Source organism: Haliaeetus albicilla, chromosome 18 (assembly GCF_947461875.1).
Source record: "Haliaeetus albicilla chromosome 18, bHalAlb1.1, whole genome shotgun sequence".
NCBI classification, from domain to species: domain Eukaryota; kingdom Metazoa; phylum Chordata; class Aves; order Accipitriformes; family Accipitridae; genus Haliaeetus; species Haliaeetus albicilla.
This window is the reverse complement of record NC_091500.1, coordinates 19,525,475-19,529,757: the sequence shown is the minus strand read 5'-3', so window position 1 is coordinate 19,529,757 and position 4,283 is coordinate 19,525,475.

Sequence of the window (4,283 nt, the reverse complement as noted above, 5' to 3'; positions counted from 1 at the left end):
TATTTTTGTATTTTAAAGGGAATTCAAAGCTTGTGAAAGGTGCCAGATCGACAGCACAGAAAGGTGAGGTCATCTGTTTATTCACGGAACAGATACTGCTCATGAAGTAGCATCAGCACTGAAGATTTTACTAGAGAGTTCACACAGGCTTTAGAATTAAAGTACAATTGCTCCATAATTAACTGTAGGTCATAAATGTAAAAACCACAGCAACATCTAGAAGACAGTTACCTACTACAGCTAACAACAGCACCGGGTTTATCTTCTTTTATAGTTTACTTTCCTACTGTTGTGTGTCTGAAGCTGTTTTCAACCTGCTTACTTTTTCCATTTGACTGCCCATTGTGTAAGGTCAATTGAGATTATGTGTTGCCATTTTATATACATCTAGTTTGCCACTGGTTCTTTTTGAGATGATCTTTACTACAGTAATCTATGCTGAAGTAACTGCAAGGCTAGACAGCAGTATATTACACTTGATGGTATAGTCGGAAAATATGTGATTGAGTTACCAGGAAATAGAATGGGAACATAAAAGGAGAGTGAGAACAAGGAAGATGGAAAGTATAGCAAGTCAATCATTTGTGAAAGCATGGGATAGACAGAAACAGAATATACAAAGGGAAAAAGAGCTGGAGAGATTAAGAGAATTCAGAGATGGAAACAAAAACAATAGACGAAGAGGAAAAAATAGAAATAAGTGAAATAAGTAATAAAGAATGTGAAGTATGAATAAGAGGGCACGATAAATATTTATGTAAAATCCTGCTCATTTTTGGAGTATACTTGTTATACAAAATTATGATGCTCATTTTTCTTCATTACAAGTTAAACAGCTGTGGGCCTATATCAATATTTTTCTTTTCTTGGAGGACCAATATGCATAAGATCAATCTTTCAGAAGAGCTATTTTGCATTGCTAGAATGTTACATCTTTACTTTCAATGATACTTTCCTTGGAATGTATTTACTCAAGTAGTTTCCATATATTTATTTTATTAATTTAATTAATAAGACTCCTGTAATTTTCTGTAAGTATTGCAACATTCTTCTCAAACAAAGCCTTCTAGTTAATTTTTATTTTTCTGCCTCTTATCCTTTTTACTCGGTGTGTTCAATGAATGTTTGTGTGTAAACCCTTTTTATCAAATCCAACACATTTGCATTTGTCTTTGAAAAGTAAGACTTCTGTATTTTTACAGATAAGGGTATATTACAATACTGAAAGGAAAATTAAGCATTTAGACAGTGGACCAAATACTACTACTTATTGTCCTCTGCTAGTCAAAATGAAGTTGTGGTGATGGCATGCTAAAAATATGAACTGAATGCGGCCCAACATATTTAGTCTATGTGCCAGGAGAAGAGCAAGAAGGGACAATTAATTTTGTCAAAATCCTAAAAAACCTGCAGAAAATGTGTTGTCTGCGTTTTCATTGGTGAAGATGTCACAAATCCAAGACAGTGCTTGTTTAAATTCCTGTAAATTTAAAAAAGATTAAAAATCTGCATTCTAATACCTTGCTTCTTTAAAATAAATGTTTTCTCAATAACCTTATAATAAGATAAATATTAGACTTTTCAGTTTTGTGGAATAAGGTTATAACGGTTTTAGTATTGTAATTGTGATACTTTTGTTCTCTAAGGTTGTTCTAATTCACTTTCATACATGAACAGTAATTAGGATTTGTCTAAATTATTTATGTGTTGAATGTCTTTATGAATATGAAATTAGCATAATTCATTATTTTACTAGTTTAAGCCAAATCCTCCAGCTTTTACTTAAGCAAAAACCTTCTGAATTGTATGCCTATCCCTGAAGTAAAATAAAGAGCTTTGACTTGAGTAGGGTCTTCTGATCAGACCTTCTGTTTCTTGATATAGATGTAAATACTTATTTTGTATATATTTTGATTCATAAATTAAAGAATTATCATTTCATTCTTTGTATATTATCACAGAATAGAAGTCAAAAGTAAGGAAAAAAAGTTAAGATTAAATTAATGATAAAAGTTAGAATGAAACTAGAATGAGGGAGGTTTTAATGACTAGTATACAAACTCTCCACATTAGGAAGAGCTAATTTGATTTTTATGTATGGAGGTTCCAGCTGAGAATGTTCAAGAAGAAGAAATTACAGCACATACCAGTAGTACTGTGACTGAGGTTAGATTTCCTTGTTTTTTAAGTGTGAGTGTGTGCATATTTTAAATGCAAGCTAGATTTTTGATGGAGAATGTAAAGCATTTTGCATTTTATTCTGGACATGAAATCAATTAATCTAGTTATGATTAAGGGGTGGAATGGAGACTTGCATGAGCTTGTTTTTTTGTTTGGTTCTGATGTGGCTGAAATGTCAATGTACCATTTACCTCAGGACACCTCTATTATTAAAAGATGATAGGACTCCTGTAGGATTCAGTAATCAGATTCCTGTCATTGTTACAGTAGTAACTCATGAAATTGCAGCATCATTTGATCAGTTTTAACTGAAAATTGAACTCCATTTGACTTAACTTGTGGATACAAACATCACCCCTTTTTCCTTTTGCAATCAAAAATTAAAATGCAATACAACCACAGAGATTTTCTTGTGAATACCTATGGAAGCAATAGAAATAAGTCTATTTATGTAAGTCCTTTTGCCTGAATATATTTGTTTTCATCTTCCCTCAACTACTCACTTGTCTTTTACAAACTTTCACTTGCCTCATTCTTTAACAGTGTTGTGAGAGAAAAGGCAGCTCTTAGGTTTCATGTGATGAATTCCCTGGCAGAAATCAGGTTTCACTGAAATTAGTGTGTGCTTTATCATTGACTTCAGTAAGATTAATAAAATCGTACTATACATATGCTTTATGAGATCATGATTAATCTGAAAAGCATAGCTGCTATGTCAGAATCTCTCCATCATTGAACCATTTGTCTGTGTGTTACGATAAAAGGAATGCCTACACTGATTCTTTGTATGCTTAAATCAATGAATTGAAAAAAAGAAGCAGATCTCATTTTAAAGACAGCATTGTCACTGTTTTGATTATGGGAATATGGATATACCTGCAGCATATGAATGTTGAGACTGAAACCACTTGGGAAGGCATAGTGCCACTTGATGCTGAGGCAATTTAATAGTTTACTCAATGATTTTAAAAAATGGGGGCAGGATTCACAAGGAAGATTTATGATCATAATCACAGCATCTACTTTTTAAACATGATGTAACTTAGTCAAATTTGTAATCTCAGTATAGTCACTTAAGCTTCCTGTAGAATGCATGTGGAAAATAGGAAATCTCAGGCGGTGATCCATAAAAGCCTGAATGCCAGGTATGAGCCAACTGAACTGGTAAGGGCAAGATAGGTGTTACAAGACCTGGCCCTTAGTTAGAATGGGTTTGAACTCAGGCCTTATGACATTATCTTAAGACACTGAATTATGAAAGAGTTTGTCATGAGTCTCTTTCATTTGCTTTTAACTGAAATGGTGTTCACATTGTGCGATTGAGTAAATGCCCACTGTAGGAGGAAATAAAATGTAACGCTCCCTGACACTGGGAGCTGACTACTGGCCACCATTATAGTCTTCTATTTCATTTCTTTTTCTTTGTAGACCACCATGCTAACACTAGTTCTACCAGCTAAACTCGCTGAGATTACATTTTCCTGCATGAGAAAAGGCAAAGCCATCTCCTTGTATTTAGAAGATAGATTCCAGCAAAACTTGAGTCTTGCTCTCAGACTTGAATCCAAAGATAGGATTTGGCCCTCTGTATTTGTGTTATATAAGTGTGCATATGCATGCACAAATGCAGATATTACCACACATTTATAGCAAAAGTTTGAGATATTGATTCAGAATATGAAGACATAGATTATTATGTTACTCACAGAAAAAAACCTCTTCAGTTTGTGTATTTCTGTAACTCTTAGAAAAAGTGTAGGAGTACTGTAGAAATAATTAAATATCTTTAAAAAATGTATGTGCAACTTGAAAGAATTTGTGATTGCAGCAGTTGCATATGTGAAAGTAAATATTATTTATTTATGCATTTTCAATGTGTAAAATTCCAAATGAAACCAATGTTGAAAATGCTGATAATGGGATTGCAGTTAAATATTCAGTGGATTAACTGCTGTACACTTTTTAGCATAGTTTGAAGTGGATACTCTGCCTCTGAGGATGTTCAGGAAAAGGTTTGATTAAAAAACAGCTACTGTTTTCTGAACAGAAGAATCCCAAGCAGCAGGCTAAGAGAAGTATTTGGGGGAAATATATGTATATTT